Below are 9,441 nucleotides of genomic sequence, written 5' to 3'. Positions count from 1 at the left end.
ATTTCAGACCATCAATGAGATTCAGGAAAACACAACAGCGCAGTTGACGGAGACTGGGAGAGCTGTGTGAAGTCCCAAGGTACCTACTTTGAAGGGGACTGAGGCATCATTGTCTTATGTACAACGTTTCTTATATCTTGTATCTTCTTTAATAAATGTCTCTATTTTTCTAATGACATGGCTAGATACTTTATGGACAGACCTACTATTGTAGCTTATTTACTTTGGATTTTGATAATTTTACTCAAGAATATTTTCAAGCCATAGTGTTTGTTTTCAGCATCACTTCACTATTTCATAGGTTCAAATATGTTTAGTGAAAATTTTCATGTGCTGCCTTGATCTCCACCCATGAATTTCAGGAATAAAGTCTTTATTCCTCCAGCTGCTGGAAATTGCTCTCAGTTGAAGAGAAATGCCCGCTGTCTATGGAAACATTCAGTACTGGAAATGACAGGCTATAAAATCCTAGTACCAGAGACTTCCAGCGAAGATGGAGTCATAGGTAGACATGCTTTACCACCCTCCACAACAACAAGAAGAAATACAACTACCTCAAAACTAAAGACAACCAGAACTACCAGAAAAGTAAAATACATGGAAGTCTAACAAAGATATAAAAAAAAAAAAAACAAAAAAAAAACAATACTCATCCAGACAGGTAGGAGGGGCAAAGAAGGCGCAGAGATGACACAGTGTTGTGGCAGCAGCCAGACAGTGGCTATGGCCAGCCAGTTGGAAGAGCAGTCACACATTATAAGAGTCAGAAGGGACATCTGGGGAGTGATCCCAGCCTGAGACCAGGCTGTGCAGCTCATGGCTCCAGAGCCAGGGAAAATAAAGCCTCGTTTCTGACTGTGAAAACCAGTGGGGGTTGTGGCAGAGGAAGAAACTGCTGGACTCTCAGCAGAACTCATTTGTTTAGAGGGGACACATGGTCCTAGAATGTCTTCAAACCCACCCACTCTGGGAACCACAACCCAGGCAATAAGCTAGAGAGGTGCCAGGCCCATATGAGAAGTGAGAGAAGTGCCTGGGAAGGGGGCGAGTGCTGAGCAAGCAGCACTATTCCCTCTCAGATCCCTCCCCCACATACAGCACTTCAACGTGGTGAAATGGGTTGCCCCTTACAACAGGTGTGGCAACTCTACCTAAGACACAGAGGCAAACACAGAAGGTGGTCAAGTTGAGGAGACAAAGATGTATGGCCCAAAAGAAGGAGCAAGCCGATCAAGGTTCCAGTGAGAGAACTAAGCAATGAGGAGAGAGCCAACCTAACAGGCACAGAGTTCAAAACACTAGTGATAACAATGCTCACAGACTTGACAGATGAGATTAAGTATGACATATCTATAAGGGAAGAAATGGAGGCTATGCTAAGTGAAACAAAGGAAAATCCACATGAAACCAATGGGGAAGCAAAGGAAGCTGGGGTTCAAGTCAACAATTTGGAACATAAAAAAGAAATAAACAGTCAACCAGTACAAAATAAAGAAATAATTGAAAAAATGAGGAGAGGCTTAGGAACCTCTGGAACAGCTTTAAAGATGCCAATATCCAAATCATAGGCATATCAGGAGAAGAGGAAGAACAAGAGATTGAAAACTTATGAGAAAAAATAATGAAGGAAAACTTTCCCAATTTGCTGAATGAAATAGATATACAAGTCCAGGAAGCACAGAGAGCCCCAAGCAAGCTAGACTGAAAGAGAACCACACTAAGACACATCATCATTAAAATGCCAAAGATTAAAAATAAAAAGAGAATTGTAAAAGCAGCAAGAGAAAAGAGTTACCTATACAGGGGTCCCTATAAGATTATCAGCTGATTTCTCAAAAGAAAAGTTGCAGGAAAGAAGGGACTAGCAAGAGGTATTCAAAGTGAATGAAAAGCAAGGACCTACAACCAATATTACTCTTATCAAGCAAAGCTATCATTTAGAATGGAAGGGCAGATAGAGTGCTTCTCAGACAAGGTAAAGCTAAAGGAGTTCATCATCACTAAGCCATTATAATATGAAATGTTAAAAGGACTTATTTAAGAAAAAGAAGATCAAAAATATGAACATCAAAATTACAACAAACTCAGAATTATCAACAACAGAATCTAAAAAATAAAAACAAAAACAAAGTGAACAACCATAATAGAAACAGAATCATAGGTATGGAAACATTTAAAGGGTTATCAGCTGGAAGAGGAAGGGGGAGAAAAAGGGAAATGGTGCATGGATTAAGAAGCACAGTTGGTAGGTAGAAAAACAGACAGGGGGATATCAAGAATAGTACAGGAAAGGGAAAAGCCAAAGAACTGAAACGCACGACCCCATGGACATGAACTAAGGGGGGGGCACTACTGGAGGTAAGGGAAATATAGAGTGGAGGGGAGCAAAGGGAAGATAAAGAGACAAATGTAACATCATAATCAATAAAATATACTTTAAAAAAAAGTCCAGTATCTTTTGCCATGTGGGACAGCTCTACAGGCAATTTAAACTCCTGAGCCACCATGAGTTCATTCCTTTGTTGTAACTATGTAACAGCCCAATTTCTCACTCTACCCAGTACTGTTTCCTTTACTTCTCAATAGGTATTGAGTCCCAAAATATTCTACAACAAAATTCAGTCTTCTATGTCTTTCATCCTGGACACATACCTATCCTCAAATTTTATCCTGTGGAAATGGGCAGAAACAACCTGGCTGAAAGTTGAGTGACCATCTCTGAAATTCATAGTTTTTTAAATTTTTTGTTTTCCTCTGGTGTGTTGAATAAGGTCATCAGATAATAATAGATAGTTGGCACTTTTCCTTCCATTTACCATTTTATGTTTAGAAAATGTTATGATTGAGGAGAGTGGTTCTTCAAAAGTACATATGACTAAGCTGTGCATTTCTTTCTTTAACAGCAACTCTCCTGTTATCTATCATCCCTCTAGAATCGTGCACATTAGAGGTTGTCAACAATTCTATTGGTTTCCTTATCACACCCTCTGCCTAAGTTTTTCAAGAAAAGGATTAAAAATTAGGTGATCACAGGTTGTATCCTTACTTTTCAAGAAAATATACATGCAATTTGACCTATAAAATATGGCATTGAGTATTGGGACCTAAGTGTCATAATATTTAACAGTTTTTTTTGTTTGTTTGTTTTGTTTTTACACACTGTGATGTGCTCTTTATAGCCATTTTTAGTTTTACCCTAGCCAGAATTTTCATTTCACTTTTTCCCTAATCATTTATTTTACTTAAAGAGAAGAATGGAATAAACAGCTTGGCTCCATCATATATTATTAAAAGTTATAGTTTTCTCTGTTTTAAGATATTTTCTAGTATATGGCATCTCTCAGAAAATAATAAAGAATCCTTACGGCTTTTATTTAAAAAATTGTTTTTTCTCTGTTAATATTTTAATACATCTTAATTAATTTTAATTGAAATATTTAAAATTTTTATTATAGTTTCCATCACCAAATCACAAGCTATATTTGGGAGTATGCTTTTTCTCTCTAAATTACTGATTTTTGATATATATATTATTGACTATGCTGTTACAGTTGTCCCAATTTCCCTTCCCTCTGCTCCCCTCCACCCGGTGACCCCCCTCCCTCCACTTGTCCCCCCACTTTAATCCATGTCCATTGGTTGTGCATATAGTTCTTCTCAACCTCTTCCTGTTTATTCCATTCCCTCCTACTATGCTTCTCAATTCCTGTACCATCTCCCTCCCTCGCCCCTTCCCCCTCCCTGATGACCTCCCCCCAGTGTGTTCCCCATACCTACAGTTCTTTTTCCACTCTCGTTGCCTATTTAGTTTGCCTTTGTTTCAATTCCCTAGCTTCTGTTGTTGGTTCTTGTGATGCAGTTTTCATTTTAATGTTCATAGTTTTGATCCTCTTTCTTCTAAACCAGTCCTTTTAACATCTCATATAATAGTGGTTTGGATCTAATGGACTCCTTCAGTTTTATTTTGTGCTGGAAGCACTTTCTCTGCCCTTCTATTCTGAATGACAGTTTTTCTGGATAGAGTATTCGTGGCTGTAGGTTTTTGATTTTCATTACTTTGAATATTTCTTGCCAGTCCCTTCTTGCCTGCAGGGTCTCCCTTGAGAACTCAGCTGATAGTCTAATTGGGACCCCTTTGAACATGATTCTTTTCTTCTCTCTTGCTGCTTTTAAGATTCTCTCTTTATCTTTAATTTTTGACAATTTGATTATAATGTGTCTTGGAGTGTTTCTCCATGGGTCCAGTTTTTCTGGGACTCTCTGTGCTTCCTAGACCTGTAAGTCTATTTCCTTCTCAAAGTTCAGGAAGTTCTGCTTCATTATTTTTTCACATAATTTTTTAATTTCTCGTTTTTCTTCACCCTCTGGCAATCCTATAATCCAAATGTTTGATCTCTTATAGCTGTCCCAGAGGTTTCTGATCCTCTCCTCACTTGCCTTACTTTCTGTTTCCTCTTTCCGCACTGGTTGACTGTTTCTTCTCTGTGTTCCGGTTTGTTGATTTGATCTCTGGATTTTATTTCCTCACCACTTGTCTCGTATGTGTTTTTGTTCATTTTAGAATGAGTGGCTTTCATTCCTTTCTTGTTCCAAATCTTTTGTTAATTCTGTAAGCCACCATATAACAATAGCTCTGAACTGAGCCTCTGAAAGGTTTCCTATTTGTTCATCTGTCAGGTTCCTCATCTGCTGCCTGGAGCTGTGTCACCAGGATTTCAATCGTTGACTGCTTCATTTTGACAGATTTCTGTTTTGCTTTGCTTCCTGGGCAGGCTGTAGGTGGCAGAGCCCCCTGTACTCATCACTACTGGGCGACTGGGGGCAATCCCGACCATTTTCGCTGCTTGTGGCGCTTTGTATGGGGCAGGGGTCCAAGATGGATTCCTGCCATTATTCTCTGCTGGGAGACGGGGATCCATCCCCCTGCCCTCTGGGCCTTTCCATCCAAGGCAGTGGGGGGACTGCCTTTCCCGCATTGGGGTCGCGAGCTGCCAGGGTTCGACTGCAGCCACGATTGCTCCCCCTGCCTCTCTCACCGCTGCTACTGCAAACAGCACCGCCCAAACTTTTCATTCCGGTTCTGATTTCGCCCCTCGTACCCGTCCAGATGAGCACCGCTGTTTTATAACTTCATACGTTGGGCTTCCATGTAGTTTTCTTTTCTGGAATTTCTGGTTATCTTTTGTTTTGATGTAGTTGTTTTCCTTCCTAGTTGTAGAGGGAGACCAGGAGTGTCAGTCTAAGCCTCCATCTTGGCCAGATGACATTTCTTATAGATAAGAACATACCAAATCTTTCTGTATTTTGGGGTCAATAATAGCAACATTTACTGAAAAATAAAATGAAGTCTCATAGTGCCATGTGTTGAGGAATTTAATAAAAATATAATTTGCTGAAATTACTTTTGCTGAATATAATTTATATTTTGAGTTGTGAATTTATGGATTTTTGATTTTTTTTTTTTTTTTTTTTTTAGTAATGGGATAGTCTAAGCTTTCACTAAATGCTTCACTGGAACTTGGCTTCTCATTCAAGCAACTTGGCTTCACACTATTCTTTGATCCTGAAACATTCTAGGAATTCTCTGGAAATAGCTGCTGGTCCATGCAGTGGCATAGGGCAGCCATTTGGAGATTGATTTTATATCCAGTTTCCATGAGAAATGCCCCTTTGAGTTCAACTTTAGGAAATCTTTGTATATTTTATGGAGGTAGTTAGGAAGCCCCTTCATGTTCCCTTTAGAAAATCATAAGCTCAAAGGAGTAGCTAAAGCCAGCTTTGCATCTCATTGCTTACTTTTTGAAATCTCAAGAAACGAATCTAGTGAAGTAAGGGGTGCAAGGCTGAGACCATGACTTAATCTGTTTTTTTCCTTTCTATCTTGATGCTGAAATTGATTGTATATGTTATCTTATGAAAATGAGTATGAATGTAAAGAACTTCCTGCTATGCATTCAATTACTTATTTATCCATTCATTTGTTTCTTGAGCAAGCATTTATTTGATATCTGTTTTCTGTAAAACACTTTCCTGTGCCTTCAATAATATTAGGCCCCAAGGATCCAATATTGTGGCAATTTAATATCCAAACATTATAATACAAAAAGATGCATATTATCAGAAAATCATGGATACCATAGTTTCATTTTGGGTATCGCCCATGTTTTGAAAAAGCTTTGTCAGTAAAAAAACAAGTATATTTCCAAACAAGTAATTACTTTCTCAAGGCTTGTGTTAGAGAATGCATTCAAGTAATTGAAGTCAGCTTAGTTGTTAGAGGAATAAAGTCATTGACCAGGATTTCAGTAGCAATTTCCAAACATCTCTGCTAACTTTATAGGAAGATATTTACTGTTAGCATTGATAGATTGAGGAAAAAAATTTATTAGAAGCCACAAGGGTAAAACATCAGCATGTATCACTTTGAGTGATTAATATCAACCCATTTTTATTTTTCCTATTGATGTACCTAAAACTGAAACATGAAACTAAGAGTTAATACAAAAAATAACAAAAATTAGCAGTACTCAACACTATAAAGTTTCATTTATATTTGTATGATCTAATGATTTATTTATTTGAAAGGTATGGATAGGTTGCATATATTATTTATATATTAGAAACAGTGAGTAGTATAGAAACTGAGGCTCTCAGCTTAAAATTTAATTATTCCCAAGTCATGTAACTAGTAGGTGGTGAAGCTCTTATTTAAATTGGGTCTGTCTAATCCAAAGCCTGTGATCAAAATCTATGCATTCTACAATCTTGAAATGACACTCTAAATTATGTAGCTACAGATATAATTCTGAGATTTGTTGTTAGTGTATAAGTCTCAGTTTGTAAACCTAGCTTTAGATGTATAAGCTCACATCTACACAGGGCCAGCAGTGACATGAGTGCGTAAGGTTCAAGAAATCTTTTACTTTCCCTTCACCCCTACTATGAAAAAAAGCAACATGGCAAGGATAATGGGAAAGGCTTTCCCGTTTGGGAGACGCAAGAGAATGGACTGTGCTGAGTAGTTATGTGCATGTACTGGCTTGGGAGAGCAGCTGTCATCCCTCCAACCCATTGGGGTCATGACAAAATGAAGGGCTAATGTTGCCAGATAATCTGATTTTTCCACAGGAGCCAGAAATAGGAGTTGTAATGTGAAATCTGATTCTAGAAGCTCAGGGCAGGCTTTAGAAGTCTAGAACTCTGCCTTTGAGTCCTGGCTCTGCCACTTACTAGTCTGTGACTCTTCTGTTACTCAACTATTTGGTGCCTCAGTGTTCTCAATGGAAAATGAGGTTCAAAATAGTGCTTTATTAAGGGCTCTGAAGACTACACTGTGACTATTATCCTGGGGAGTGTGAGGTGTTGCAGTACTGCCTACCTCACAGCATTTTGTGAGGATTGAATGAGTCAAGTTCATGTAAGGACCTACAAAAGAAGCACTTAATAAATGTAAGATAGTACTATTTTTACTGTCTAAGCTTTTCTCAATTAATTGTTTTTAAGTTATTATCACTGTGCAGACCAAACAAAAATATTTACCAATTTGAAATCTTTGATTAAGTCTTATAGAAAGTCTTTTATTCCTGCCATTTACTATACATATAATCTGTATAAGTATTCACAAAGCAGTCTTTGGATCAAGCTCTTATGATTAGACAGAAAGAAAGAAGGAAAGAAAGAAAGAAAGAAAGAAAGAAAGAAAGAAAGAAAGAAAGAAAGAAAGAAAGAAAGAAAGAAAGAAAGAAAGAAAGAAGAAAGAAAGAAAGAAAGAAAGAAAGAAAGAAAGAAAGAAAAGAAAGAAAAAGAAAAACTAGCTTCTAATATGTATGATGCCTATATTTTGTATATTAAACAGTATAACATTTCCTCCCATTTGAGCATGCTTTCACTATAGATGTAAGGTTTTTTAATAACAACAAAGCATAACTATTACCTCAGTAGCAGTGGTCTTTATTGGACTATAAGTGAAATTGGACAAAGATGGTAATGGAGAATCAAAAGAAGTTTATTGACATGACAGATGGAAAGCTCTTAGAGCAACATACACTGAGTGTGTAGGCATTTGGAAAGGTGGTGGGTATGTGTGTAATTCATAGTGGCTTCTAGGCCTAGCCACCTTTGGGTTTATATCTAAGTTTCATGAAAATTACATTTTTGTAAGCAAAAAGGACTGAAAATTCTGTAAAACGTCAGTCTTAAGCTAGAGTATTCAGAGTGCACTTCAATGTATGAACTGAAGAAGGTAGAAGCAGCCTTCTTTTTGCAAAAGAACACCATAACCCTGGATATTTATCATCTTGAGGGTGCCAATGACTTGGCTGTGGAAGGAGATTACAACATCTAGTGGACTAGGAGGTACTCAGTTATGACTGACAAGAGATGATAGGAACTTGGCAAATATATTGGCACAGATGCTGCCAAGTAACTCCGCATCTGCATAATAAAATAGGATCTATTTCTGAGACTATATGACACCTCTGGAATTCTCCCAGAAGGATGGAGAGGACTTTTTCATGGGAATGGGAGTTCTTTGCAAGAGAGGCAAGTAGGAACAAGATTGGAAGCATTGTTATTAATGTGATTTTATTTCTACTCAGTGGTTCTTTTGGCCATAAAAAAAAGGGGGGATTTGTTTGTAACATTTTGTACTATAAGTATACATTTTATTTTAAAATAAATATATATTTTGAGTGATGGAAATTCAGGGCATGGTTAAAGACAAGTGTCTATGTGCAGTTAGATACCTTTTTGCAAGCAGAAAATTTGATTGTTTTCGACATTTTTCACTCTTTCTCTAGCTTATGGTACTTTGTCGTAAGCTCTAGATTGATATTACATGATTTAATGTTTGTATTGACTATTTCTAAGTAAGTTTCTTGCATAGTATCTATATGATAAAACTTCTGCCTCCTATTCTTAAAGCCAACAGAATCATTTTTATACAGTTTATTTTATTTTTTCTAAAAACGTTTTGCATGTATATTTCTCAAGTCATGTAGAACAATTGTTCAGTATAATTTTCCTTCACTGCACTTTTTTAATCATTTGATTTTTCTTGTTTATTGCTAACCACTTCTGTATTTGGACCAGTTACCTAGCCAGAACTAGTTAAGTTTTAAATTACAGATAATTGTTTGTTACACACTTTGGCTAACGCTTGCCTTTGCTCCCTCTAGCAACTGTGTGTTCTCTCTGGCAGCGCTTCTTGAAGTGTGGCACTCAGACCACCTGCATCAGAATCACTTCAGTTGCTTGTTAAATGCAACTTCCTGACCCTATCATGGAGTTCATAAATAAAGTTCCCTTTGGTTTTGCCCACTAACTTTTGTGAACCACTCCTGTTGGCCTCACTTTGAAGCTTCTGCTCCTACAGTTTTTTAAAAGATATTTTCTCCCTTTTGAAAAAATACAATTTAAATCAGCCAATGCATTTGTTTTCCA

Source organism: Furipterus horrens, unplaced genomic scaffold (assembly GCF_987537825.1).
Source record: "Furipterus horrens unplaced genomic scaffold, mFurHor1.1.pri manual_scaffold_3, whole genome shotgun sequence".
Lineage (NCBI taxonomy): Eukaryota > Metazoa > Chordata > Mammalia > Chiroptera > Furipteridae > Furipterus > Furipterus horrens.
Note: the sequence above shows the minus strand (reverse complement) of the source record.